Source organism: Patiria miniata, unplaced genomic scaffold, assembly GCF_015706575.1.
Source record: "Patiria miniata isolate m_02_andy unplaced genomic scaffold, ASM1570657v1 HiC_scaffold_17, whole genome shotgun sequence".
In the NCBI taxonomy this organism is placed as follows: domain Eukaryota; kingdom Metazoa; phylum Echinodermata; class Asteroidea; order Valvatida; family Asterinidae; genus Patiria; species Patiria miniata.
The window spans coordinates 11,127,250-11,146,836 of NW_024037055.1; the positions used below are offsets into that span (position 1 = coordinate 11,127,250).

The window sequence follows — 19,587 nt, forward strand, 5'->3', positions numbered from 1 at the left end:
AAAAGTGAAAATGGCAAATGGCAATCCAGTGCGATCACTTCTTTTGTAATGAAAACTTCATGTTGACAATTTTGCACAGTTTGAATGGAAAAAAACTGTACAAGTGTTAACGAAAGTTTACCCAGTCGAATTGACCTGAAATTTCCAACACGCAGTACCCGAAAGCACACTATAGCTACTGCAGAAACACATAATAAATGACGTAATATAATCTTACTGCATCTGTTATACGGCCGGATATGAGACCAATGATTTGTCAAAAAGACCATAATTATATTTTACGTGGAAACCAAGTTGCTTTGAGTTGCAAAATAATGCGCGTTTGCTCTTCCATTGTCTTACTATTTGGAGATCAATTTTTACCCCACTGCTTTACGCGCGCCTGCAATGCGCGTACAGCGCGTACCGTTTTCACGAAGAGAGAAAAGTGAGTGCGGGGAGGGCAAAACAGCTGCCAAACGCATTTTAGCGTTTTCACGAACAGCCAAAAGTGTTTCTTTACTAATTAAACAATGTTTAGTAAGCCTTTTCGGAAATAATTCAATAGTTTTGAGTCATTTAGCGTATGGTTTTTCGTGTGGTAACATTGGTTAATTAATAAGAATACCGAGTAACAGGGACATGCACGATGCAAACAGAGACCAACTTCAAAGGCGATTTCTCTCGAAACATGCATGCTTATAAACTGGCAGACTTTTCTCTCTTCGTGAAAACGGTGACGAATTGTTTTAAAAAAAAATGCCACGCCTGTAGGAACATCCGTTATCAAAACATCTATAAAGTGTGGACAAAGCAATATTTCATTTGTTATTTTTAAAAAAATGTAATTTACACCTCCATGCGTGTCCGTCTATGCACGAGTACTTGTGCACATGCACAGTTGATACCAAAAGATTTCGACAACTTGACATTTCGCGTGAACGGTACATGTCTGATTTTCACACCAATGTGAGTCAAAATGACCGTAAACAGCCGTGTGGTTGCGAAGGGCCATTTCAAAGGGTTACGTAACGCTTTATTTGGAATGAAACTACATGTATACGTACATGTTCACTTTGGCGGGCGAAATCTTTAAAAATTAATTTCTCCCGTTTGGAAGACCGTATCTTCATGCAACTTTCAGGATTTATTTTACTTATAATAATCCAAGTGTGTGCTAAAAATCGTTGTGATATGTTTATTACTTTTCTTTGAAATTGGAAAAATAGGCCTGGCTTCGTGCATATTTGAAAGTTGTAACACTAGCGTTTGCAATATCTGTCAATCTTTTCAAGCCTCATGAATATTAACAAGGTTCCTAACACACGGCCAAACATTAAAAAAAAAATCTAGTCTGCTCACACTGGAGTTTTCAGTCGTCCACTGCTTGCCGCAAATTTGTAATCCACAAATGCGTACTACCCAATCATGCTCCCTGTATCCAATTGGCTCGTGATGTCGTCACTACCCAGGCGATCCCGACATCATGATGATGATGATGACTACCCAATCATTTTGTCGGGTCAATAGGAGACCGATTTTCAGTCACTGCACTGGGATGTTTCGGCTACACATGAACGCGCAAACGAACATGTACCTAGTCAAGGGCGAATCCGGGAGGGGGGGGGGCAACAGAGGCCATGCCCCCCCCCCCCCCCAAAAAAAGCGAACCCAATTTTTCTTTAAAGTGACGTCGCACTGCGTACTGCGTACACCACATCTTTTCCTAAAAAAAAAATTAGTTAAAGTGGTCAGAAATTGCCTCAGATCGCACTACAGAGCATCTAGAATCCAATTTTTTTCCCGCCCCCCCCCCATGCCATAAGAGTTTCGCGCTCCGCACTCACATTTACTCCTTGGACCAAATTGCCCCTAATTTCACCCTGGCTAGAACACTGGATATACACCATGTACATATTACATAAGTTGTGTGTACTTTGCTATAACAGTGCAAACCAGTAGGCCTGGCCTACTTACACACTCTTTGTGTCGATCCCCTGGCCACGGGGCTCACACGACAAAAAAAAGCTCTAACGGCACAATATTCAGACCAGCGAGCTTAATTCGTACCCCCCGCCCTGCAAACAGAACGCTGGGATACTCTGATGAGCTTCACAGAATCTTGTGAAGGAAATGGCCTATGACCTATGTATAAAGCATCTGGCTGCAGCTGTTAAAGACCGCAGTTAGACAATGTGCGCAAATGCTATCCGAAAACGTCCTATAGAAATGCGCACATTCCATACCGGATGTGATTTCTGTTTCATTGCGGCCCATGTGACAACATTTTGAGCGCCACATAATGCAATCCGACCGTTCGTGATTCGAAATGGAGCCTGACCAAGTGACTGGAATTGTAGATTTACAACACATGTAAGTTTTACAGAATGTCCTACATTATTACACTTTTCAACGAAAAACAAAACCATCTCTAAACTGGAATAAAAGAGTAATGATTCAGTCTTAACGGCCGTTTCAAACCTTGCAGAGTCATGACCTTGATGACGCGCAGGTCACTGGTCACGCAAAATCTAACCAATCAGAGCGTGAATTCATCAGAGTATCCCAGCGTCCTGTTTGCAGGGCGGGGGGTACGAGCGAAACCAGCGAGCTTGCTCGAGAGAAAGTAAAAAATCAGTTGTGCGAGGGCGTACGAGGGCGCTCTACAACAATAACTAAAAGCATATTGATCACTGATGTCTCGAGCCAAGACTAAGCGAGTACCTTGCTATGGGCTCCGATCCGTTACGCACAAGTACGGGTCTACCCGATATCCAATACCTATGTTTTCCAATACCGATGTTCCCCGAAATCCTTAGGATTAGGGTTAGGGTAAGGATTTCGGGGAACATAGGTATTGGGGAACATCGGTGTTGGGGAACATGGGTATGCACCCCACAAGTACCCCCTTCAATGGCCGGAAAAGAAGAGTTGGGGTGACCTAGACTGGTTCCCGGTCCATCCACTGCGTATTTCGAATGATCCAAAATTCTTGGGGGCCGGGATTAGTCTGCGAGACCATCGCCTACGGTGGCCAACAACTGTCACGGCAAAAGCAAAAGCGCCGCGGCAAGCGCAAAAGCGCCACGGCGAAAGCAAAAGCGCCACGGGTTTATTGGTAAGGGGCTAATCATACATGCCGCTACTACATCAAAAAATAAAATGGGAAGGAGAATGGCCGCCACCAGGAATTCTTATTAATCACAGAATTTAATTCTTTGAGAAGTGATTTCATGGCTGAGAAAATAGCAAGGCCAAGGAAACCGGTCAGTGCAAGCAACGTTCAGGAAATAAATCGTCGATATTAATTTGTTGTAGGATAATTCCAAGATTATTCCAAGAGAGTTGCTGCTCACTTGTGTGCCTACACTGGTATACACACCGGTGAACTAAGGCTCAAACATTAACGGAACTCTTCTCTGCATGCTAGTCGGAAGGGAAAAAAAACTCTTCAAAAAATGCATCAGCTCACAGAGCCTCCCGTCCTCGTAATTGTTTTGCATCCCACGAAATGTAAAGAAATGAGGAACGGCCCTGATAGTGCTGATAGTGAGTCCCACTCCTTTATAAACTCTGATCCACGGCAGCAACTCTCTTGGAATAATCTTGGAATTATCCTACAACGTGATGAGTTTCACCAATCAAATGACAAGGATCTGTATGTCGGATATCTAATATAAGTTATCCCGCGAGCGCGAGTGGCACACGGAACAATGTAGTGCGTCTGTGTCCCACATACCATACCTTTTAGCGGTTATAGGGTGCAGACCAGTAAATCGGTCGGAAATTGCTTACGCCAGCCAAATCACGATTTGCATGCCCTCAAAATCTTCAGTATTTGAGCATGCTGTGGGCCATGAACTTGAGGGTTTGTAAAAAATATGGGTGGAAGCCGTGCACAGGACTGGGAGCTTGCAGTTCTGTGTAATTTGGATGTAATTTGGACCCTAAAAGCGCTCTATTTTGCAATGGAGTGTAGGCATCGTTTTTCAAAATGGCGATGGGCTTCAGGACTATTTTCAGGGGTGGTCATCTTCAGATGGAAATTTCTCCTAAAAGTCATCAGTTGACCCCCCTAAAATTGAAAAGAAAATGAAAGATGATGAAATAAGCTTTAATTTGATGTGGGTCTCGAACACCTTGGCGAGTTGTGAGTATTTTTCCCGAATTTCTGAAGTGGGAGCATTTACCATTGGGGTCTATGGAAGTTTATTTACTGGTCTGCTACCTTAAGCGCGCGCATGCAGCTGGAATGTCGCTCGCATCTTGGAATAGCGCAATACGCAGGGTGCGATATGGACCGTGCAATACAGCCTCTTATATAGCCGACATACAGATCCTTGTCATTTGATTGGTGGAACTCACATCACGTGGCATTTGTTATTGCTCTCATTCATGCCGCGGCTCAAAAAGTACTATCCGCCCATGGGGAATGGGAAATACTATTCAACAGTTTGACGCGGAATTTGTGTGCAAATGCATGCTGGTGTGCGCGTTCAGCGTTGCGCGTATTGTTCCAAAGAGCCAGCGCTACAGCGTTGGGTTCAAACATTTTCGTGAAAGGGTGGTTTGAAAGAGAGAAATACATTTTCCTCCATTTTTTGTATTGAAAAAAAAGTTCGAATAATCAAATGACAAGGATCTATTTGTCAGTTATATAAAACAAATATTGAATGGCTTTAAATTGTGAAATGGGAGGAATATTATCGCTCGGTAAAATCTGGACTTTTCCAGTTCACTCGGCTTCGCCTCGTGAAATGGAAAAGTCTAGATTTTACCTTGCGATAATATTCCTCCCATTCCACGCTGAGCCACTCAATATTTGTATAATATCACACTGTTGTTGCCATGGATCGACCAATCAGGATCGAGGATTCAAGTTTACTTGAAGATAAGAAATGTAATACTCCATATTGGCGGGCCAGATTAATATGAAATGTAATACTCCATATTGGCGGGCCAGATTGTAAATAACATTTGAACTTCCAAACACATCGTGTTTACTCACGGCGGCACGAATTGATGAAACATAATGGTATAATTTGAAATCAGCATTAACAACTGTGCCCAACGATGTTCGGGAACGAAATTAAAGTATCTTTCCATGGAGTTTGAACGATACAACTTACAAGCGTTGAAGTAACTGGAAACTTATGTTACAGCAAAGCAAAGTTATTCACTGTTAATTGTGACATCAAACAATAAAGTCTGACTTTGAATAATTGCTTCACAAATTGATTTGCGCCCGACAGTAGGCCTACTTCAGGTGGATCTTTTTGTGCTGTAGAGGCGTTGCAGGCACCACAAATAGAGGAGGAAAAGGATGGTGTTTTTTTTTTTTGGGGGGGTCAAAACATACCCACAAAATTAAATTAGTCGAGGAACACAAAGAGAGAAACACATGAATAAAATCACTTCTGTGGTTTCCAAAACTATATGCACACACATATAATATTTTCTAGAAATTAATATTATGCGCAACAAATATAAAATTCCGAGAATCCTACTGAATACCTATTTAAATAAATTATCTAATTCTGTATCATTCTGTAATAACCTCAAAAGCTTGCAAACGTCTGATGCACTGTTAAATCTACACAATAATATGCAGTAGTCCACGAGCAAAAGAGCTGCTTTCCTTTTGAGAGGGGGTTACAGGAAAGGGATAAGCGAAGTTATGTATACATTTTAAAAGCCTGTTTTACATAAGCTTAAGTTTACCCGACATTCCAAATCTACCAACTATGAACTACACTCAACCAAAAAAGAATGTCCCCCCCCAATACTTTTTTGTTTAACTGAAAAACTACAAAATTATGCAATTGATGACAAACGATACAAAAAAGTTGCACTTTTGTATGCGTGCAAGTTGAGTGTGATGAACATTTCGTCTCTAACTCAATCTTCCAACAAAAATTACTTAAAATAAATTTAAAGATTTGTTGGCTATCTTTTCACCCTTTCCTTTACTGCATACTTTTCATGTTCTTCGAGGTTCAGTAAAGGAAACTGTAAAAAGATAAGTAACCAACGAAATGTGAATTTTTTCAAAAGAATTGTTTGTTGGAAGATTGCGCTAGAGACGACATGTTCAGTGTTGAGTGTGAACATTTCGTGTCTAATGCAATCTTCGAACAAAACATTTCATAAATTTTGTTTTCAAGTTTTGTTGGTTGCCAAATTTCTAGTGTGGGGGGAGGGGGGGGGGGGTTGGCGATTTTTTTTGCACAGCACCTTGCGTCTCACCCGCCATGACTCTTTTCTCGATCGTATAAGTGCATAATTCGATGCTTACATGAAAGTTGGGAGGTGGGAGGGTGCTCTATGGGCAAGTATTCACTAGTAGAATTGGCCCACACTTCTGTTAGGGGGGGGGGGGATTCTACAATGCTCATCTTACCCGTAGAGTAGTGTCGGGTCGGTTTTGGTTTTGCATTTGCGATTGTCGGGTTGACGCGGTTAAGCCATTTTTGGAAAAAAAAATAAATAAACCGGAAAAACTTAAACAGTTCGGCAAATGACTTGGTGCAATATTTATTGCGGAGTCACTGTGCCCGGTACGACCAAAATCAGGGGCGTCTGTAGCAAGGTCATTTTTATTGGGGAGAAGGGGGGGGGGGGGGTAAAAATGTCTTGAAAAGGGCACTTGCAAATCCGTGCTGAAATGTAGACACGTTTTTTTCCCTGAACACTTAGCCTCCGTAAATAAAATAAATCAAATACTGGGGGCGGGGGGGCGGGGGGGGGGGGGGGGGGGGGGGGGGGGGGGCGTGGGGGGCGTGGGGGGGGGGGGGTTTACCATCCGTCGATGGGAACGTTGTTCAAAACAAACAATTATTATGCACACTAACGGACAATATATCATGCTTTTCAGGGTGATACATTTGCGAAATTAACAAAAAAGCACCCGTAACGGGTGATGACACACAAAAGGGCAAGACTTATTTTTTTAAAGGGAATATACATCATTTGCTTTTGCTGTAATTTTCAGAAATGGATGGAACTGGGGGGTTGGAAATATATGGCAAATATAGTTACACTGACCTTTTTGAGGTTTTGGGTTCGAAAATGCTATAAAAACCAAGAAAAACAATCATTTTCCTGTAGTCTGGTTCCCTGACTCCATATAAGAAGAAACAGAGCAGTTTACATACATTGGGGAATTGTAAGGTCAGGGAACCAGTCTAGCTGGCTCGTACCCGTTCATAGGTTTGTAATCGATTGCAAACAAGTGCGATGGTCAATTGGCGCCAGTATTTGAAAAAAAGCCAGTTTTTTCCAACGCTGATCGGCCGATCAGCGTTGGAAATTGATACAAAAATACCACTTTTCTTGAAAATGACAGTATACCAGGTGCCATGATTTACACTGTCATTCACTAACAGTCCAGCAAGGTATTTCAAAATGATTTGGTAGTTTTATTTGTTGATGTTTGCAAATGTTGTATTTTCCCTTTAAAAAGACACTTGTTCAGAAAAAAAGGGGCACTTGTTCAGAAAAAAGGGCACTTGTTAACAACAGAAGGGCACTCTTTACAGATATTGGGGGGGGGGGGGGGGGGGGGTTAAACGCTTGTGAAAAAAGAGCATTTGAATGGAAAAGGGTAGTCTTTACACAATATTGGGGGGGGGGAGAGAAATACCTTACATCCCCCCCCCCAAAAAAAATATTGGGGGGTCTTGGAAAACACTCTTTTCTGTAGCGCTAAAGAGAAAAGAGGAAGTATCATGCCAGGCGGGCCGCGAGGTAATGTGGGAAAATAATCTTGGTGAATGGCTAGTGCCCTCTAGGGGGATATTGTAGTACTGCTCTGCGGGTTAGACGAGAGCAGTAGTATATAAAATTAAATGAGATGTTATAAGTTTTGCCTAAATAAACCCCCTATAATCTTCACTCTTCACCCTTAGGACACGTTTCTTGGGGGGTTCTGATTATCATTCCCCCCCCCCCCATATATAGTAGCATACTTTTACAATTTCTGAAACATAGTCATACAATAATGGAATTTCTACACATTCATGACATTGCTTCAGACCTTTGTCTATGTGTCGACTTCCAAACCCTCCACAAGTTAATTTGTAAAAATAATTGCATTATTATGCAAAGTTTTGTTTATGTCACAATAAGTTCAGGCTTCAACAAATGCATCACATACCTCTGTATCTTTATCTAGGTTCTGTGCTAAAGTACCTTCTCAGTAGTGAAAGTGTGTCACTGTCATTGCAGAGCACTTGCCAAGCAATGATTCTTGACACAGGTATGTGAATAAGTGTAAGCATTCCCTCTGTTCCAGACTATTTCCTGCCCCCTGCATTATGAGATCCAAGAATTAAGTGGAGGGACTGAATTTTTCCTGCTACATGTTGATTCCCCAATGTCAATGCACAAGCATGTTTCACAATGTGCCAAACAGAACACAGTGAATATGCATCTATAGCACATAACATCAATAAATTCATGCAGAGAACTTCCCATCAACTACCAGCTGCAAAATTAGTTTAAATACAATGTACAAAAGTTGTATTAAATTCACACAGTCCTGTCATAGATGCACAACTAAGTGGTATTATGTTCCTCCACTTCCGGCTATGTAGCCAACTATACTATTGCAGATAGACAAATTATTCTTATGCATGACATTTTTTGAAAGACAAAATAATAGAGCTACATGTATATTTAGCAAATCTTGCTTTAAAAAACACACATAAGCTTTTGAGTCTCTAATATCTTACACTTCCTTGACTGTCAATGACTGTCTGAACATGGCATCAACGAATCTGTGAGGAAAAATCCAGAAAAGACATAATACATTGTAGCTTAAAGGTAAAGAATAGATGGAATCTCAATAATTGTTCATCACCTGCCTTTGAAGCAGGTTCTGTGTTTAATGGAATATTAATAACTTGGATTACAGATTCGCTACTCAAAATATAAAGATCCGAAGACAAAAATTGCTGTAAGAAAATACATGTTTTGATGACAAAAATTACCTAGCACAAACAAAACAAGATATCGCAACAAAAATCCAAACAAAACAAAACAAAGTTAGAGCTGGCACATTTGTTGACCTAAAATGCAGGGTGATCGGGCAAGCAACTATTTCATTGGCCATTGTCCACTTCAGTTATGAATATTGTTAGGGCCATGTAAAAACAATAAACAAATCTTGAATTCTGCATTTTCCAGTGAATATTTTTTAATTTGAAAACAAAAAGGATTTTTTTTCTTGCTACTTCCCGTTTGTGACATCGGTAGTTAATTAAAGCTATAGTCCATCATTTGCAGCCATCCAAAAAAGGAAGGCCTTTCCAACGGTGCGTCTTAAGATGCACCGTAGGAAAATTTAAATTAGTAGTTCGTTTTATTTTTCGGCGCAGCGCGTGCAAGCATTGGCACGATGCACAGGCGCGCGTGGTTGCTATAATTTGTCGGTTCAGTGCGCGACATCGCGTATAGCTGCAATTCAAAACAAATCAAAACATGATTCAGCAACTTTTGATTTGAAATTGAGATCCTAGAATGCTGTTTTTCTCGGAATATACAGCTGAAGCTGAGCTGAAACTTCATCAGATTAGTTGTTCAGTATCCTTCATTAGATTTTGAACACTTTTGTTGCTTCAAACGAACAAAATGCACAAATTACAAATGATGGACTATATCTTTAATTTGGACAGGATATGCAATGTAAAGTGAAAAGAACTTCTGAATGTATAAGTGTATGTGTTGATTCCAGTTTGACGACTTTGTAGCATTAGAAAGCCAAACACCAACAGTATAAGATGATATCCTCATTTGTGCTACAAACATTGCCACTGAACATAGATTAAATCATGGATTTGAAAAACAAAATGATAATTTTCAAATTATCCCCACAATAACTTCCGGTCTGAAGATGTCATCATTCTGAAACTTCACACCGTCATTTGAGGTTGTCCAAAGAATGATCATTGGCAATTTACAATGTAGGTTGTCACAAGAGGGCGCAATATGTCCTTTATATTGAATATTTATTATATTTCACGACCCGTCTCCCTTATGTTGGTACGACATTTTGAATACGTTAATTGTGATTGATTTTTGGGATGTGGTACTCCGAATAAGGTCGAATTTGTGGCCCAAAGGCCCTGCTAACATCTCCAGTATTTGAGGCGCTGGTTTTTTTTTTTTAATATATACCAAAAAGCTTAATGGCACTTTGAGAGCCTCAAATTTTGAAAAGATGCAGAACTGGAAATCAGTTTTCATATATTTTTTTTGTAGCATGGACCTAGATTGATCTCCCGTAGCTTAATGAAAATCCTACAAATTTTGTTTATGTGAGTGACGTGTTGCTGAACTTGTCTTCTACTTGTCAAGAATTTTTTTTAAATCATTTTATTCAGTTTTAAAAGTAAATATAACATGCATTTGATGCCAAAATCCAACTTTACTATTAACTTTCTAAGCTTTCTATTATATTAAATTGGTAACAATGAAATGTTTAAAGACAGGATATGTGATGCTGCTGGCATTGTGGGATTATTCAAAAATTACCTAACTGTTAATTAAACTAAAACAATGTCAACTACAACTACTCATCAGAATTCTTGAGCCATATAAAAAATACTTTCTGGGGTATTGTTGTTGTGTTTCGGACGTTACAGCATAGTGTTAACATACATTTTTATCATCAGACAAATTTCAAATGAGGGAAAAATCTTACAATAAAAAAAATAGATTTCAACATTTTAAGTCCTCCTGTTGTGTTTTCTTTTTATATTTTATCAGGTCTTGTTTTTAGGAAGGTAATTCCAACTTAAAAAATATAAGTTAAGTCTATTTCTCACTACCTGTATGGCCATTTTACACTATAGTACATAGCCTTGGTCAATGCTCTCGTCGTTATTCGTCCCGTACGCGGTCAATCGTCGGCATACATGTATATCCTCACGCGCTATGCACATGCATGTAAAAATACAGCGCGAACAGCGACCTCACGCGGCCACTATTTTTATATGCAAATCAGTTGGGGACGATCGAGAGCCTTGGTTCAATCGTCCATGTGAGGTTTTGGAGGTGGTGCTCATTATGTTAATAGCCTTAGCTGACCTTAAATGTCGTTTTCTTATTGGTCGATCGTTGCGTGGAAAGTTGCATAGTGAAACGTGGCACCGTACATAATCCATACACGTACACGTTGTGTCTCTGCACACGGCACCAATGCACAAAAACTGTGGTTCCTGTCACGTCCGCAAAAGGCGAATAGCTGCAAATAATTTGATGACGTCCGGATTTACCAAGGTGTGATTGGACACTCCACATATTAGCCCCGCCTACACTTATCTGTATTCACATACGAGGTCGTGCGCTAGAAATCCAGCGCAAAATAAAGAAAAACATTAGCTTTTGCCGACGATTGAACCAAGGCTCGAGATCGTCCCCAACTGATTTGCATGAAAAAATAGTGGTCGCATGAGGTCGCTGTTCGCGCTGTATTTTTACATGCATGTGCATAGCGCGTGAGGATATATGCCGACGATTGACCGCGTACAGGACGAATAACGACGAGAGCATTGACCAAGGCTATATAGTACACCGAATTAAATTTAAGGAGACAACAAGATATGTTGTTTGATTGGTGTTGCAGCAAGATGGAATGAAGTAAAGTGTGAATTTTGGTTAAAATAACCCTTTTTTTCCTTAATATAATTAGGGATTTTTGAAACTAATTTTTGCACCTTGTTTTAACATGCAAAACTTGAGTGGTATTGTAAGTTTTGTATTTTAGAGAAAGGTGCAACTTCTGTATAAATAGAGCTCTTTTGTTTGATTATTAGTTTCATTTCGGTATGTTAAAACTTGTGCCAAAGATGGGCGGACAAACTGTAACGTTACGCTACATAAACCATAATGTAACTAACCAACGTTTTTAGCACTATGTTTTATGCTTATGACAGTCATTGAGAAATGTTATTACATGTATACCGGTATGTCAAAGCATTTGTCAGTAAGTAAGCAATTAAAGAAAAACTATCATTTATTTCAGCTGTATCCCATTTGAGGGAACTTTTTATACAAAGACACATATTTTTGGCTGTTTCGGCAACCGGCCGAAACAGCCTTTGTTTTCGTTAAAATTTATTTATTTATTTATTTTTTATTTTTTTGCTTTTTCGCAAATTTGCGAAAAAGCCTTTGTTTTTGTTGTGATTTTTTTTTTTGGGGGGGGGGTTTTTTCTTTTTTGTGCCATAAATCCCATAGACTTTGTACACGATTTTAGTACATGCCACTTTTGGCATTGAACTTTGTCACACATCATTCAAATTAAGCATATGCATTGTCCTTATGGCAAAGTTGTGTCCCGAAGAGTGACGTCATGATTACGTCATCAGGGGTCACGTGACGTCATCACAAACATGCATATTTTGAAGTCTTATATCTACAGGACAGTAAGTCCGATTGGGTTGAAACTTGATATGTGGGTAGACCGGGATGTGTTATAGATAAAAATTGAGGTGACATCATGATGACGTCATCATGCGATTTTCTATGAATATTTTAATTTTTGGACCTTTAACCCATATCTCACGAACGCAACATGCAAAATTCAAAATTCTTTTTGTATTTGGTTCGTTATGGAATAGGTATTTGCACAAAATTTTAAAAAAAATATGGGACGTCATCATGACGTCATCAAAAATGTGATTTTTCAAAGCACATATAAGGAAAGGTCCGATCGTCATGAAACTTGGTGGGTAGGTAGATAAGTGTACTAGTATGCAAAGTCCGAAGTGACGTCATGATGATGTCATCATTCGATTTTTTATGATTTTTTAAATATTTAAAATTTTATTCTGCTTCCAAAATTGCACACTTCCTTTTATCAGATTGACTTTAAGCTTGGTTCAAACCAAGACCACAATGACAAAATGTGCATTGGGGATGGTATTCAAGATGACGTCATCGCAGGGCATGTGAAGGACAAAGAGAAGGGTTTTCAAAGTGACGTCATTGCAGGGCATGTGACCTCATGTGATAAAGTTTTATTGGAATTATTCTAAGCATTTTGAACAAACTTTGACTGTATTAAACACTCTAAAAAGTGGCTGCAAAGGGACAAACATAGCATAAACATTTATGAAATGCGAAAAAGCCCTGTGTTCTGTTTTCAAACAGACATACACATGTACAGCTCTAGTTTTTTTTTCTTTTTCAGTCATTTTTGCCCATAGCATTTGTACACGTATTTTTGTTACCGGCACTTTGGCCACTAAAATCAATCCGATTGCCTTAATACTCGGCACACACTTAGACCAGCATCTGTAGTTGATCCCCGAACATTGACGTCATCATGACGTCATCACGAGTCACGTGACGTCACATTATATGCGAATTTTCTGTTGTAACCATTTTCTAGCAGAATTTGGCTAGATCTGACAGATTGGGCTATATCTCCAGAACTACAGGTCCAATTGAGTTGAAAGTTGGTATGTACCTAGACCGGGATGTCCTATAGATGAAAATCAACTTGACGTCATGATGACGTCATCACGTGACATATGACGTCATGTATAATAAACATATTTTGAAGGCCTATATCTCCTGAACTACAGGTCCGATGGGGTTGAAAGTTGGTATGTACCGAGACCGGGATGTGTTATAGATGAAAATTGAAGTGACATCACGATGACGTCATCATGACATCATCATGGGTCACGTGACGTCACGTTAAAGATTAATAGATCTTTGAAAATCAATATAAAATCAACCGTGAGAGACCTGAACTTAACGTTTGTGGGAATCAATAGAATAATCCAGGGTCTTAATTTTTTTATATTATGTGCAAAATCATGTGACCCTTCCTTCCGGAAACCGGAAGTGCCTTGTAATTTAAAATTGGTGAAAGATGTGAACTTGCTTTCAACGATGTATGCTATGGCTAAGTTGTTATTTACAAACAAAAATATAGTTATAAATGAAAATTGATGTGACGTCATCATGACGTCATCACGTCACATGTGATGTCAAAATTCAAAGCCCTATGGGAATGTAATCACATATTATATCCACCAGTTATTAGCAACAGAACTACACATCCTTCCTGGATGGAACTTATACTTGAAACTTTACATGTCACATGTCACAAAAAAAATACCGAAACAGCCCTGTGTTTGTCCACAAACATAAGTCTAGTTTTCCTTGTCGGTGTTTTGAAATGTACATGTAACTTCAAATTAGGTTTTTGCCCTTTACCAACGTTTAAACACTGTATACTCAGTGTTTTTAACGTCGGTGAAGGGCAAAAACCTATATCACCACGACACAAAATTCCATCTTAAAATACATGTAACTTAAAAAGATTTTAAATGATTTTTTTTTTCAATAAAAATGGAGAATTGATAGCCACCCATGTTAAAATACATGTAAGTGCCCAAACAGTGGTGTTACATTGCTTAAAATGTAACGAAACTAACCGTGGAATTGCCATGAACCACATCAGTTTACCTTTAATATCTAGTTTTTCTACGAGTTTCATTCCAAAATAGATTTTCAACTATTTCATGGGATACTGTGACTGTAACGATGTGGTTTTGTCAAAAATAACATTTGAAGCGAACAGATTAAACCTTAGCAAAGTTTGTAGAAATTGATAATCCGATTGCGATGTTAACATCATGTAACATCTGAAACAAAAGATGACATACTGTCTTTTGCACTGTAGCAAATAAGCAGTTCAGTATGTTTTCATTTTTTTCCCAATGATTACCACTGCAATCAAGTTCATATTTTGCAATTTTCCATATGCAACATAACGTTTGGAAGTACAAATTAGATTGATCCAGTTTACAACAAGTGCTAGTACTGTACCGTATATAAATAGTTGATAGAATACACTGCTCAAATACAGTGGAATGCCGCTATACTGAACACCGCTATACCGAACATTCGGCTATTCCGAACATCATCCTTGGCTCCTGGTTTTAATGTACAAAACGTAGCAAACATTGTTGTTGAAAAAAGTAAACAGATTAACAAACAATCTACTGGTTGTACAATGTACATGTATTAAACATTATGTAACCGACATACAGATCCTTGTCATTTGATTAGTGGAACTCAAATCACGTGTCATTCATTATTACTGCCATTCATACATGGGGAATGAGAAGTACTATTGAACAGTTAGGATCATGACGCGGTATTTGTGTGCAAATGCGTGCTGGTGTGCACGTTGCGCATAGCGTGTATTGTTTCAAAGAGCCAGCGCTACAGCGTTGGGTTCAAACATTTTTGTGAAGGGGTGGTTTGGAAGAGAGAAATACATTTTTCTACAATTTTGTATTGAAATAAAAGTTCAAATATATCAAATGACAAGGATCTATATGTAAGTTATATAAAACAAATATTGAGTGGCTTTAAATTGAGAAATGGGAGGAATATTATCGCTCGGTAACATCCCCCCACAGAAGTGTGGTTGGGGTCTACGAGCGAATACTTACCAGTAGAGCAATTACAACTTTTGCATATTCCCTAGACCGGCAGGTATTTTCCGCTAAGAGTTTTACACAATAGCGCCCTCTGGTGTCCTACCCATAATGCCCTGCGGTGTGCGTGCCTCGTGAGCGTCCTCTTTTCTCGAGTGTTAAGTCGGAATACAAAATGTACTCATGGCATCGAGAAGAGTGGGGTAGGAGGGAGGGATGCTCTACAGGTAAGTATTCGCTCGTAGACCCCAACCACACTTCTGTGGGGGGAGTCTACTTCACTCTACTTACCTGTAGAGCAATTACTACTTTTGCATAGACTAGCACCGTCAAGGCGGTGGGTCATGCGAGATGCTATTGTGCTTTCACAGGGGCATGTAACGCTACACGTAACCCCCGGATGGGCCCCGTCGCTCCACATGTGGACAAGGCAGCCCAAAAGGTCTGCATGATAAGGACATTAACCATTAACATGCTGACTGAGATGCGGTCCCCGATATGGGGCAGTGCGCGTAATGATTATGACATACGACATATAGACACTGTTATATGTACTGAATTCAAGAAAGAATCAGAGTCAGGAGACATCAATTCTGGGGAGGTCTCCGGTCTGAAAATGTCTCGAGAATATGTTGGGGTCAGTCATTTGCCATCAACACTGTTCTCCCAATCTCTGCCTAATACAGTATTGTGTACACGGGCCGATCACACAGCCTCTGCCGTTGGTGACGCCTGTAGTTTCATGGACCATAATCAACCTTCAGGCAATCTTGTCGTAAAAAGCCTGCAGGTATGGTGGGGTCGTCCTGATAAAAACATGTCGTGAAAGGCCTGCCGGTATGGCAGGTTCGTCATGACAAAGCACGTCGTGAGAAGCCTGCTGGTATGGCACGGTTGTCACGACAAACATGTGTCATGAGAAGCCTGCTGGTTTGGCAGGGTTGTCATGACAAATATGTGACGCGAGAAGCCTGCCGTTATGGCAGGGCTGTCTCGACAAATGTACAGTACATGAAACTGCAAGTGATCAATTCAAAGCGTCCCTGTGCAGCTTATGTACGATGTCACAGTCATGATCGGCACCAAAATTCTCCGTCGAGAGTAATTTGATGCCTGGAATAAAGACGTCCGGAGGCACAAAGGACTCCGACGGTCTTAGTTCAAAATCCTTCCGTAGAAATCGAATGGGCACACTCAGTCCACACCAGGTGTGGTCCGTCTCTATTATACAGCAAGCAGTTGTTTTCTACATGTACATCTAGAAGTAACAACTGCTAACAAAAAGTAACCTTAGGGACAATGGAAACATATATGAAATTGCCCACTGGTTCAAGGAACTACAAGTCATGTCTAAAGATCTCGATAACGTTTCTTTGGAATAGCGTTGAAGAGGTCCCGCACTTCAGTGGAGTTGAAACAAACATCCCCTTAATAAACTGACATGGGAGTACGACTGTCTAACATAAAGCAATACATGTATACTGTCATGTTAGAAGTCCCTCAAGTGCAGGCAGTAACAGCCGTAGCTTGTTTGAGAAAGGTCTGATGTGAATAGGATAGCATGACAGCATCCAGCACATCAGGAGAAATTCCTGCGGAGCCGGGTGAAGGAAACCCAAACTGCGCTGGAACAGAATATTTTTTATCCTCGGAAGAACTCCTGACTGGTGAACCAAGGGAATGGTTATAGCCCTGGGAAACCAATCAATGGGACCAACATGGAGTAAAGAGGAGGACCTTGTCATCTTTCTACTCCAGTTGCTTTAGTACCCGAGGGATAGGAGGAAACGGCGGGAAGATGTAAACAAGCAGCCCGTCCGTCTCCACACCAATGTGTTCATCTGCCACGTGCAGGGGTTAGGAACCCTCCCGCAGTACACTGGAAAAATGTGACTAATCCGTGTAACAAGCAGATTGACATGGTTAGTGGTTTAGCAGCTACCACTGTCGAGAGAATCCATCCCCCTAAGGAGGACGTTAGAAACGACGTTCTCCTTGTTTGGGAGGGAAATAGTCAAAAGCATGAAACTGCCATGACAATTAGTGAAGGCTGTGATCTGCGAGGCCCACCCCTGTGAGGTTGGCAGCGTTGAACCATCACTGGAGGTGCTATAACAAGTACTTTGTACAGAAGAAAACAAAGAAAATCAAAAACTTGGAACTTAACATTTTCCCTGTTACATGTATAAGCACAATGTTGTATTAACAGTGCTTTTCTTATCAGGGTTCGACTGTACATGCACATGCACACTGAACATTGGGCAATGTACATGTACATGAAAAACTGCAGCGATTTCAGATTTTCAGTGCAGGCAGAAACACCAACGCACACAAGTGCGGCGTGTCCCTCTGTCCTCGAGCCACCCAACCGTGACTACTGTAGAGGGCTACAGAGCATGGCTTGCAACTCAGACGGGCGTTTCATCAATGGTGCCCGCCAGACAATAGGCGCATAGAGCCAACAATGATCTCGGCAATGTAGCCGAGAACAATTGTAAGGCTTGCGATGAGTGGACCCAAACAACCGGGTCCTCATCCCGGCTGTGTTTGCAACATGGGATCGGTGCAAAAAATCGCCCGAATTTGATCGAAGAATAAGGAGAACAAATCGCCCGAATTTGATCAAAGAATAAGGAGAACGAATCGGGTCGTACGATAGTAATCCTATTCCCGCTTGAGAAATGGACGCCGTTTGTCCATTGACATAATGATGTTGATGTATTCCACACACTTGATCCAAAGGAAGTTTGGGGAACACTTCGTCATTGTTAGATGTGAAGCCCGTCCCGCGCTTCAAAGATTTAAATTTATGATCAGGCGGAGGGGCTCATCAGCGGAGGGTAATGTACCCGTATCATGTCCCTCTACACAAAACAGACTTCCGTTTCTGTGATGGACAGCCGCTGTAATTGGTCTGGTTCTTCGTCATCATCGGCCGAGTCAGCAGATTGCGAAGATCGAGTTGACTCTGGTGAACGAGATCCGTCTGGAGGGGTGAGTTGTACAGAACCACGCGGCGGTGGCTGGACAACTCCCTCGGAGTAAAATAATAGACATCGATGGGTGAATACTTAACACATGCGGGGATTCCGGCGCACGGCTAACTGCGTGCGGTAGGTCCCGTTGTCTCCGGTCCACCCAACCGTGGCCCACGGCCGGCGAATGTGAAACACTCGCCATAGGCCAGGACTTCGGTCCACGCAACCATACGTGGTATCGGTCAGGGGGCGAGTTGACCTGACACCGTATCATTGTACATTGTGTACATGTACAAATGAACATGTGCAAATAAACATGTGACCAACGAATAACAACTGTGAAGCATTCACTGCAGATGGGACTCCGGAGCACGGCTATCTGTGTGCGATATGTCCCCTTGTTCATGGGTCACCCAATCGTGACCTGCGACTGAAGATTGTGAAGCAAAACCAACGGCCGAGGGTTGTGAGGTGTGGCTTGCCGCTTCAGGGCCTCACCACAGGGGCGTTTGCCCCGGTGGGACCAGTCAGAAGAGCCGCCAGCGTCTGAAGAAGAACAGCGTGATATCAGCGATCAACCTTCTTCTACTTCTTTGAAGAATGGCTCCGGGGTGTGTCAGAGGAAATGCCGGAAGACACCTGGGGCACCAGGACCCCCGAACAACGGATAAAATCCGATGACGAGAATGGTGCCTCAGAGCGAGATATAATGGGGGCCCGTCGGGCCGGGGTATCCCCAGGTGACAGGCTCTGCGTTGCTCATAGCATACCCGACCAACGCCTCAAGCCCCGTGGGCTGAGCGAGCGCTGGCCGTTCTGATAGCCCGTGAAATAGCCCGTCCCTGCAACCAGTGGTACTTGGCACTGTGTCAGGAGGGCATGGGTGACTATAGCCCACTGACGCGTGGCGGCTAATCCCCTCGGGCTGCCCCATGCTTGGGGAAGTGCAGGGGTATAGCGTAGCTCATATCATACCCGGCCGACAGCGTCTCAGGCCTCGTGGGCTGAGCGAGCGCTAGTCGGTCTGATAGCCCGTGCAATAGCCCGTCCCGGCAACCAGTGGAACTCACACTGTGTCGGGAGGGCATGGGTGACTGGAGCCCACTGAAGCGTGGCGGCAAGGGCTAGGGGCTATAGCGGCGCTCGTACCCGAGCCACGCTTGCC

The 19,587-nt window shown here is 41.5% G+C and overlaps 1 protein-coding gene across 3 annotated transcripts in view; it reads right to left on the reverse strand.

Annotated features, from left to right (window-relative positions):
• Positions 1-7,607: 7,607 nt before the first annotated feature.
• The window catches only part of LOC119723817 (transmembrane and coiled-coil domain-containing protein 3-like), a 100,997-nt gene continuing 89,017 nt past the window's right edge, over positions 7,608-19,587 (reverse strand). For all 3 annotated transcript variants that reach the window (XM_038194694.1, XM_038194695.1, XM_038194693.1), the window contains one exon: positions 7,608-8,756. The gene's annotated coding sequence lies outside the window, so the exon portion shown is untranslated. The remainder of the gene's footprint in view (positions 8,757-19,587) is intronic.